This window comes from Bactrocera oleae, chromosome 4, assembly GCF_042242935.1.
Source record: "Bactrocera oleae isolate idBacOlea1 chromosome 4, idBacOlea1, whole genome shotgun sequence".
NCBI lineage: Eukaryota > Metazoa > Arthropoda > Insecta > Diptera > Tephritidae > Bactrocera > Bactrocera oleae.
Window position 1 is genome coordinate 23,034,491 of NC_091538.1, and position 11,101 is coordinate 23,045,591.

The following is an 11,101-nucleotide window of genomic DNA, read 5'->3' on the forward strand; positions in this document are numbered from 1 at the left end:
TTGGTGTCCAGGAACTTTCTAGAGCATGAAGCTTTTTTCATCAAGCCAACAGAAAGTTCCAAAAATTTAGTCCACAGAGTTGTTGGAAAAAAAACAATGGAGATCAATTTGCATAAGTTGTCCAATTGCCCTATTGACCAAGCCATCACACGTGTTTATATTCACTGTAATCATATATTTGACGGAGGTTTTTAGTGCCAATTCATAGCGCAGTCCCTGTGTTTCAGAAGTTTTGAAAAGTTTAACTCTTTCCAAAATATTCTCATTTTCACTTATTCCCATTCCTTAAATTGAGTCGTTTACAGTTAAAAGGATAGCTTCAGTTTGAATTCGACTGAGCTTAGGGGCATTAAAATTATTTGTCTATTCATTGGACCAAAATAAATGTTTGGCATCATAAAGAACTCGAAATTAACTACTCGAGTTTCAATGAGTGATATGTACTCATTGGTCATAATACCAGATGCCATATGGTTTAGTGCAATTGCAAAGGCCTGATGCTCCCGATGTCTCATTATTTCTGTTAATCCAAAGTATTTAAATAACTCCCACAAAGGGGAACCAACTAAAGTTCTGTATGCACCATTGGTATTAGGAGAGAATATCCACCTATCTCCAAGAGGTGAGAGTTGCTTCAAATCACCAAACACTATGATCGGTATACCACCGAAAGGGGCTGTCTGTTTTGAAAATTTGTTTAAATCTCGCTCAACAGAGCTTAACATACGAGCACCGACCATCGATATTTTATCAATTATGATTAATTTTAAATCGACAAGTCTGGAATACATTGAATTAACTGTGTCATTGCTAAGTGGCCTCAACTTTCTTTTTAACTGATTAACAGGTAAAGAGAACATTGAATGAAGGGTCACTCCACTTATTCCGAATGCAGCTTTACCCGTAGGTGTGTAAAGAAGAAATTTTAAGGAACTTGGATGGGATCCAGGTTAAGAATTGTAACGATGGTTAAGAGCATGATATATTGCAGATATCAAACAACTCTTTCCTATACCTACACCGCCGCCAATGAACTCATCAAATGGGCGATTTGTTTTTAGCATCAAATGTGTCAAATAGGTTCTAAATAGTTTAGTACTAAAGTGCACCACAACACTCACCACTTTCACACGCTCCCGAAATGAAACCGAACAAATATGGCTATAAAGGCTTTTCTAACTTGCAATTTTATTTAGTCTTTCAAACTATAAAGTTGTTTAAAAATGATTTGAAAACGAGATGAAAATATAGATATCCGGGTTGGCGCACAACAGGACTCAGCTGAAGCGTATACGATGGCGATCGATCGTAAAAAGGGCCCGTGTCCAATCGTCCATCCCTTTTGTTCGTTGGGTAGTGGTGAGATCGTGGGTGTGTTGAAGGTGTGGTGTGTGTTGGTATCCCTCGGTGAATTGTGTAAAGTTGTATGTATTGGTGTGTGGTGTTTTCAGGAGTGGATGGTAATGTTGTGGTGTGTTGGAATTTATCAGTGTTGCTTGTGAAGTGGTGTGTGGTGCGTGTGCAGGGATGTTTGCTGGGAATAATATAATAGATAGCTCATTTAGCCATCCCGGCCCCCCTAGGCGAATGTTTAGCCTAAGAGTCGTTGCAGCTGTTGCAGCGTTGCTACAACGTTGCTCAGTCCCGTAGAGCGGCGATATTGCGGCCTAGAGGGCCGGCGCATCATTGGTGCTTCGTTTCGGTGGCTCCTTAATCGGGACACAGGAGGGGCTGCTGGTCGTCGATGCTGTATTGCCCGAGTAGATAGTGGTTGTCTACTTGGAGGGCGGCTGCGCGGGGCAGGCGGCCGACCGATGTCACGTCTCGGGTTGCGATGGAGCAACGTATGATGCAACCTGCCGCATATTTGGCACAGATTGACGGACGTGCACTCCTGTGTGTTATGTGCCGCTGTCAAGCAATTGAGACAATGCCCATGAGCCTGGGCAATTTGCTGGCGTTGCATCGGTTGCATGCCTCTAAAAATGTTGCAGTGTTGTAGTCGGTGAGGGCGGCGGCAAATGATGCACCGGACGCGCTGCGGTTCCCTGTTTGCTGTGGGTGACGGTCGCGCGCTACTTCGAGGAGCGGCTGTAGGAGCGGTTGCAGTTACAGATCGGGGCGCTGGAGTAACCCCAGGTCGCGGCACATTGATAGCCGACCGAATAGCAGGCGTTGGCATAGGTGCATCTGCGTCCATAGTTATCTATGTATAAAAGATTATTGGGCTTTATAAAGTTTTAAGATATAAGTTGAAATTGGCATTCTACAACTCTTGGTAGCATGAGAGGGTCGTCATATTGATCGACTCGTTAGTTTATATACTTATATACTTATATATACGGATTGTTGTCGAGTTTGCGAGTTATTGTCTTTTCGTGTTTTTTAGTCGATTTATTGAAACGGTTATGAATTGCGTTTTCGGGATTATGATCGGTTTATCGTTTATCATTTGCTTTTTCGTTTATATCTGCGGTTGGTAGAAAGCACAGCTTCACGAGCGGTCTGGTAAGCGTTCCGCTTTGGGTACGGAGATCAACTACTCTTATATGACCGTCGGAGCCATAATGTAGCTTTTCTATGCGACCAAGCCGCCATTCGGTAGGGGGGAGACAATCATCGTGTACTAGCACGCAATCTCCAAGCTTCGGCGCCTTTTCTGGAGCTTTCCAGCGGTACCTCTTGTGGAGGTCCTTTAGATAATCTTCTTTCCAGCGGCGACTAAAATTGTGATGGAGAATTTTGATTCTTTCCCATCGGTTTAATAAGGATAGCGACTCCACGTCTGGCTCAGGTATGGCCAGAATGGGTGCTCCTTTGAGAAAATGCCCAGGAGTTAGGGCGGTGAAATCGGAGGGATCTTGCGAGAGGATTGTGATTGGCCGTGAATTGAGTACGGCTTCAATTCGAATTAATAAGGTCGAGAATTCTTCATAATTAAACTTGTAGTTTCCAGCTACTTTTTTGAAGTGGGATTTGAAGCTTTTTACAGCTGATTCCCATAAACCACCCATATGAGGAGCGCTTGGGGGGATGAACTGCCAATTAATGCCTTGGGGTGCGTACTTCTGTACAATCTCAGGTGAGACTTGTTGGATAAAGTCCACAAACTGTTTCTCAGTGGCTCTTTTGGCTCCAATAAACGTTTTGCCGTTGTCACTCATAATTTTTGAAGGAAAACCACGCCGTCCGACGAAGCGAGCGAATGCCGCGAGAAAAGCCTCTGTCGTCAGATTTGTACATAGCTCAAGGTGAACAGCTTTTGTCGTAAAACAAACAAAAACTGCCACATAGCCTTTCATTAAAGTGGGAGATCTTAACATTGAAGCCTTTATCTGGAAAGGCCCAGCAAAATCGACACCTGTTGTTGTGAAGGGCAGAGCAAAGTTGCAGCGTTCAGGTGGAAGTGCTGCCATTATCTGCGTTCGCATTTTTTGCTTGTACGTTGTGCAAACTTTGCACATGTAAATGCACTTCTTTATTTGAGGCTTAAGACGGGGAATATAAAACTCTTGGCGGACTATTTGTTGCATGAGGCGGTGCTCAGCGTGTAGCATCAGTATGTGGACATAATGCAGATATAATGTGGCAAGCCGTGCTTTTTCTGGTATGATTATAGGATGTCGTTCGTTGTATGTCAGGCTGGAGTTGACAAGCCGACCATTCGCACGAAGCAAACCCTTTGTGTCCAGAAATGGATTTAGTACTAAAAGTGAGCTCTTTTTATCGATTGGCTTCGAATCTTTTAGCAATGATATTTCTCGGCTGAAGTAGCGCGTTTGCGTAGATGCGATAAGAGCGCCTTTTGCTTTTTGTAAGTGTAGGTGCGTTAATGTATCGCATTGGGGGTATATTGGAGGTGTTCCGTTAACTTTAGTTTTGAGCTGCTCTATAAATTTGATCATGTATGCAACTACTCTGAGGGCTCGGGGGAACGATGAGAATCGCTCAAGGATGTCAGTATCATCCGATGTTGCATGAAAGGAGTCGATTTTTCGACTTTCTGGGGCAATTATATTGCGCATGGGCGATTGTGGCCAAGAATCGGAAGATTCTGTTAACCATCGGGGGCCATTCCACCAGAGGGTGGTGGTGGCAAGATGCAGGGGTTTGCATCCTCTTGTACCTAGATCAGCAGGATTGTCAGCACTGGCTACATGTCGCCAAGTGGCTGATCCTACTAGGTCAAGGATTTGAGACGTTCGATTGGAAATATACGTCTTCCATGCATGTGGTGGTTTTTCTAACCAGGCGAGTACGATTTCAGAATCGGACCACAGATATAGTTTGTATTGTGCCATGTTTAAATGCGTTTGTACGATGGACACGAGTTTGGCTAGTAGTAGCGCTCCACATAATTCAAGTCGTGGTAGACTTATTGTTTTTAAAGGAGCCACTTTTGCTTTTGCTACTAGTAAGTGGCATGTGGTCGCATTGTCGCTTTGTGTGCGAACATATATAGTTGCGCAATATGCCTTTTCAGAAGCGTCACAGAAGCCGTGTAGTTCGACTTTGTGCTCTGGGGCATAATTTACCCATCGTGGGATTTGTATCTGTGAGATATCATTTAGATTGCTCGCAAACTGGGACCACTTTTCTAAACGCAGTGGTTTTACTTGTTCGTCCCAGTCGGTTCCATCTAACCATAATTCTTGTATTAGAATTTTGGCTTGTATCATAACTGGCGAAAGCCATCCTGCGGGGTCGAAAAGTTTCGCCACAGAGGATAGAATTTGCCGCTTTGTTATGGCAGATAATGCAGATATTGACTCTGTAGTGTATGAAAACTGGTCAGATATCGCATTCCATTGGATCCCCAGAGTTTTTGTTGTACTTTCCTTTTCGAATTTCAGGAAATTAGTATCTAACAAATTTTCATTAGGTATGTTCTTTAAGATATTAGGGTGGTTCGCCGTTATCTTTTTTAACGGAAACCCTGCGGTTTTGAGGGCTTGTGTCACTTGTGCTAGTGACTCGTATGCTTGTGGAAGACTGTGACTTCCAGACAGAATATCGTCTACATACGTTTGTGTTTTTAACACCTGGGTTGCCAGAGGAAACTCTGACTTGGTGTTTTCTGCCAATTCGTGCAGTGTTCGAATGGCTAAATATGGGGCACAGTTGACGCCAAAGGTAACTGTTTTCAATTTATAGTCGCGGAGTGGACTATTGGGAGATTTTCGGAAAATAATTCGCTGAAAATCTTGATCGTCTTTATGTACGACTATTTGTCTATACATTTTTTCGACGTCTCCGTTAAATACGTATTTGAATATACGCCAATTTAAAATTAGTAGCATTAAATCTGGTTGGAGCGTGGGTCCCGTAAATAGAATATCATTTAGGGAATTCCCCGAGCTAGTAGATCTTGATGCATTAAAAACAACTCTTACTTTAGTTGTTTTTTTGTCTGGCTTTACTACTGCGTGATGAGGCAAGTAAAATGAGTGATATTTGCCATTTGTGATTTTTTCGCATGGGCTTACTTCCTCCATGTGGTTTAAATGGAGGTTTCTTCCAACACGCCATCGTATTCTGGCTTAAGCTCACCTTTTTTAAGTAAGTTTTTTTCCATACTTAAAAACTGCTGTATAGCAGAGGTGCGAGAGTGACCTAAGGCGATTGTGTTAGGAAATTGTTGTTTTAGTGGTAGTCGTACGACATACCGACCATTATCTGATCTAGTAGTTGTGGCTTTGTAAAAGTCTTCACAATACTGATCTTCAGGGGTTGTGATTGATATGGGGGGGAGTTCTTCTAACTCCCAAAATTTTTTCAATTGTGAATTGAGGTATTCGCGTGAGATTTCCTCAACCTGAGTGGTCATGGTGGTAACTGGTTCCGAAACTAGTCCACTTAGGATTCACCCAAAAATAGTATTTTGTGCCAGAAGTGTATTTGAAATTTTCTCAATACCTTCGAGTATTATCTGTGGTATGAGATCGCTGCCTAATAGAAGGTCTATTTGAGCGGGAGTGTTGCAGTTGGGATCTGCTAGCTTTAGGTGTGAAACCTTTTGCCAATGCTTGCTATTTATGTGATAGCTTGGAAGCATATTTGTAAGTTGCGGTAAGACTATAGCTTCTGCTTGTATGTGCTTATCCGCTTGGGGGGAAATTAGGGTAATGGGGCAGATTTTATTTGAGTTTTGGACTACTCTTCCGCCCATTCCCGTGATTTCAAAATTGGCTAGTTTTGTCGGCAGTTGTAGCCTATTTTGAGCCCTAGACGCTATGAAAGATCGTTGTGATCCTTGGTCTATTAAGGCTCTAAGTTTAAACAGCTCTCCTCGGTGTTCGATGGAGACGACTGCTGTGGGTAGTAGTACTCTACTTTGAATTTCGCTGTGTAGCGTTTGGGTTTTTAATGCCTTTGAGCAGCATGGTGCTTCTTGGCAATTTTCGGGATTTCGCACTTCGGGATTTGCTGTTGCAACTAAACCCGTGGCTCTTTTTGTATTTGCGCTGTTTGGGGGTGAGCTGGAAAATGTGCTGTAATGCAGCATTGAATGATGTCGTTTATGACAATAAACGCAATTAAATTTGCTTTCGCACTCTTTAAGTGTGTGTGCATGTGATAGGCAATTTGTACAAAGTTTTTTGGTTTTTATAAAATTGTTTCGATCGAAAATATTCATCTTTTTGAATCTCTCGCAAGATTTGAGCTTATGCCCCCCTGTACATAGTTCGCATGACGTTTGCTTGTACTGTTCGGATGTGAACGTTTGATTTTTGAAGAAGCTTCTATTTACATTGTTGTTGGTACTGGCTTGGGGTCTGTGGAAGCTTCTATTTAGGTCATGTTGAACGGGTTTCGTTCTGACCATTTTTTTATCTACCCTTTCTGCGATTTCATATTGGGTAGTTAGGAAATCTTTCATTTGTTGCCACGTGGGGCATTTTCTTCGTGATGAGAGCGATTGTTCCCATAGAAGTAATGATTTTTCTGGTAATGCGGCAGTGCATATGTTTACCAGTATTGGATCCCAGCTGTCTGTGGGAATATTTTGTGTCGATAAAACCGACAAACAATTTGAAACAGTGGATTGAAGTTTGATAAATTCTTCACTAGTTTCCCTTTGAATTTTTGGCAAGTTCATTAATATCGATATTTGTTTATCGACCAATATTCTTTCGTTTTCGAATCTTGATTTAAGAGCTTCCCAAGCCAGATTGAAATTATCGTCATTTAGTGCGAACTGTTTGACTATGACGCCTGCTTGACCTTTTGTTTTGTATCGGAGGTGATACAATTTTTGTGCGTTTGTTAATTTTGGGTGGTTTATGTAAACGGCTGTAAACATGTCCCGGAAGGACGGCCATTGTTCATAACCACCATGAAATATTTCTGTATCACATGTGGGCACCTTGAGATGAATGCCTGAACTTGTCTCATGACTTTGTACTTGTGGCAGCTCTACTCGCTGATGTGGAGTAGGTGCAATTGCTTTTATTAGCTTAAGTTGATCGAAAATCATTGCTTTAGTTTCTTCGAACTGGTCTAAACAGTTTTCGTATTTGGCGTAAGCCGAAGATTTGAAATTTTCTGGTAGATCTGAGTCGTCAGATTCTAGAATTGCGTCATATGCAGCTTGGAGACGTTTCCAAAAATTGTCAAGATTGTCTTTTTTAATTTCTAATACCGATTCAGAATTTTCTTGAATCGGCGAAGATGAAAATCGAGTGCAGTATCGTATTAGACTGTCACTCTCAGCAATGAATTTAGTGTAAAAAATGTCTTTACCCCTCTTTTGCTTTGTAGCACCTTGCTTCGAGCGTGTAGCTTCTGCAGGTGTACATGGACTTTTATCATCTGAAATCATCTTTGGTACTTTTAACAATTGAGATATTTTTGATTCTTTTGAGTCTGAGCTCATTTAAAAAGGTATGCCGAAATAAATTAAAATATTTTCAGTGTAATAAATATCTTCTTCTATCTATCTTTTAAGAAAAGAAGTTTTTTTTTTTGTTTTCTTATATATATATATTTTTTTTTTTTTTTTTATGAATAAACCAAGTGAATCAATGACGTTTTTAATTTTCGTATTAACTCGTATGAATAACTGAACTCTTTTAAGAGAGTAAGAGTTTTTAATTTGATTAAGTAAGCAAAATTTCGCGTATTTAGTTTGTACCGTTCGTATTCACTCGCAATAATTTTTTTTTATTTATTTTTATTTATTTATTTAATTGATTATTATAAAACGCGAATGATTTTATTTTTAATTTGATGTGTATGTATTATTCGTCCGCAATTCCTATAGGGTATACCTATAAGCGGATCAGCTGATACATATGTACTTGTCGTTATGCGCAATTGAGAGCTCGTCTTAGAGATCAATGTGCTTTGTACATATGTATGTATGTATTATATTATGTTTTGCGCAATCCTGCTTGTTTTTGTTGGTCAAAGAACAAGGGGTATTGCGAATATGTGCCAATGTGGACTTAGAATATTATATGTATATATGCAATCCTACTTGTTTTTGTTTAACAAAGAACAAGGGGTATTGCGGAATATTTGCCAATGTGGACTTTGAAGCGAAGTACGTATGTTTGTAAACCTGTGCCGGTATGTATGTAAATGCGCGTGTATATATGAAAAGACCGCGAAAAGGAGAATAATAGACCGCAGGTATTCTCGTAAAATGTATATATATATGTATCAAATTATGATCTTGTACACGTATGTTAAAAGATAAAATTGAATTTATGTATGTACATATATGTATTGCTCTTGGCAATTATATAAAATGTATTTTAATATATATATGTATATGGTTGTTGTTAGATTAAGTATATATATGTGCATATGAAGATGTGCTATATTGTATGTACGTATGTATATATTTTGTAACTAAATTGCATATATGTATGTATGTAAATTTCTGCTTGTTTTTTTTTTTTTTTATGTTTTCGGTTAGGTTCTGAATTTGCCTTAGCTTACTTGGTTTGACGCAATCCTGCTTATTGCTTTGTTAAGCGTAAGGGGTATTGCTGGAAAAGTTTGCAAGTGAATACTTGAATATTTTGGTGTGTTGTTGGAAACGTAAAGTGTGTTTTTAATACACAAATGTAAGCATACAAGGAAATCACCCTATGTAATATGGCTATTTTCGATACCCGTGTATATATCTATATATATATGTATATATATGTAGAGATATATATATAATATGTACCAAACTGTTTTCGGCTCTTTCCGTAAATTAAACCGTAAATTGAGACAGTTTGGTGTCCGTTATATTTAAATATTAATTTCGTTTTTTATATGGAAAAAAAACGTAATTTGCCATACATATATACATGTAAATATACTCATTAAGAGGAAGCGATACAACTCACTCTGATTTCCTGCAGGGGTTGTGGGAGATATAAGTGGACGTTATAAGGTGTACTTGTCCCAGCTGTTGGATTATATGTTTTTTTTTTTGTATCGCGCCCGCTGTTGGTTTATATGTATTTTGTGGTATGTATTTTGTATCGCGCCCGCTTTTTTGATTTATGTTTTGTATTAAGCTTCGCGCCCGTTTTGTTATTTTTATTGTTTTATGTGTTTTTAATATTTATTGAACTTTTATTTTTTTATTTTTATTGTTTACCAGCATTCTAGTGTATATGCACTGCACTGCACTTATTTAGCACTTATATGTACATATGAGTAATTATACTTTGTAATTAATTTTTTTTTTTTTTGTTTAACAGTATTCCAGTAATGTGGCTATATGCACTGCACTGCACTTATTGCACTTATATATGTACATATGTATTTTTCGTTTGTAACCGCACTTTGTTTTAAACTAAAGCATTTTTTTCTTTTTTTTTTTTTTTAACTGCACGTACTGTTACATTACTGTAATTTTGCTTTTCTTTTTTTTTTTCTTGTTTGGTAACTGCACTGTTTTTCTATATGTGTATGAATATCACTTAAGGTTTTTTTTCTTTTTAGAAATGTATTTTTTTTTTTTTTTTTTAAACACCCATAGTGCCGTCCACTAGGGCTCGAAGGACCATAAATAGTTTAGTACTAAAGTGCACCACAACACTCACCACTTTCACACGCTCCCGAAATGAAACAGAACAAATATGGCTATAAAGGCTTTTCTAACTTGCAATTTTATTTAGTCTTTCAAACTATAAAGTTGTTTAAAAATGATTTGAAAACGAGATGAAAATATAGATATCCGGGTTGGCGCACAACAGGACTCAGCTGAAGCGTATACGACGGCGATCGATCGTAAAAAGGGCCCGTGTCCAATCGTCCATCCCTTTTGTTCGTTGGGTAGTGGTGAGATCGTGGGTGTGTTGAAGGTGTGGTGTGTGTTGGTATCCCTCGGTGAATTGTGTAAAGTTGTATGTATTGGTGTGTGGTGTTTTCAGGAGTGGATGGTAATGTTGTGGTGTGTTGGAATTTATCAGTGTTGCTTGTGAAGTGGTGTGTGGTGCGTGTGCAGGGATGTTTGCTGGGAATAATATAATAGATAGCTCATTTAGCCAGGTTCATTGCTAAGTATTTAGATTTTGAACTAAATAAAATAATTCCTCAACTGGAACTAAAGAGGGTTGTTTATTAAGTCCAATAGTGCAGTCAGATTCCGTGCCATTTTTTGTTGAATCTTCTCCATGCAAGTCAAGCAAATAAATATTTGGGTTTATTTCTGTAAGTGTCAACACCCTGAACTCACACAATAGGCAGTTCATTTTGTGCACCTTCTTTTAGACTTGTTACATTATTAAGACTTTCTAGAACATTTTAAATTACTCTTTGCTCAAAAAGATCATCTTTTCTTTAGTTTTCCTCAATTAGAATGCGATGTGTTATGCAAGTTTGCTCCTTATCGTTTTCAATAACATCTTGTTCATTCTGCAATGGATAGTAAAGCATTATCATTTCGACTCGACTCTGGCCACATCTGGGCTTAATCTTCTATACAGGATTATACTTGGTTTGGTACGGGACATAATAACCCCACTTTTTTGTACATTATCATTTTGCCCGTGTTCTTCCTAATATCTTGTGCTCTTCTAGTGGATTTAAAACATGTATACAATGATGCAAAATCAGCTAAGCAAAGAGTTTCTAACTGATGGGGTCGCTGCAC

At 39.1% G+C, this 11,101-nt stretch overlaps 1 non-coding gene across 1 annotated transcript; it reads right to left on the reverse strand.

The window, feature by feature from the left end:
• Positions 1–1,139: 1,139 nt before the first annotated feature.
• LOC118680988 (uncharacterized) lies at positions 1,140–10,623 on the reverse strand. Its single transcript, XR_011396007.1, has 2 exons — positions 9,345–10,623; positions 1,140–2,206 (listed from the first exon to the last, which is right to left on the reverse strand). It is a non-coding gene; the product is annotated as an uncharacterized protein (transcript).
• Positions 10,624–11,101: the final 478 nt, after the last annotated feature.